Raw genomic sequence first — 269 nt, 5'->3', positions numbered from 1 at the left:
CTGCCAGTGGACCCCAGTGGGTGCCATCAGGTACTGATGGGTGCCACAGGGCACCGATGGGCACTGATAAGTTGCCACCAGGTATTATTTGGCAGTGATGGACACTAATAGGTGCCACTGGGCACCGCTGAGCATTGACAGGCACCCATAGATGCCACCAGGCAGTGATGATGGGTGCTGCTGGGTGTCACCAGGGGTTCTTCTCTCCCCACAGAAGCAGCACAGGTGGCACCATGACCCGTACCTGCAACGTCTGTGCCCATCACAGC

This window comes from Antrostomus carolinensis, unplaced genomic scaffold, assembly GCF_000700745.2.
Source record: "Antrostomus carolinensis isolate BGI_N321 unplaced genomic scaffold, ASM70074v2 scaffold28863, whole genome shotgun sequence".
Classification (NCBI taxonomy): Eukaryota; Metazoa; Chordata; class Aves; order Caprimulgiformes; family Caprimulgidae; genus Antrostomus; species Antrostomus carolinensis.
Note: the sequence above shows the minus strand (reverse complement) of the source record.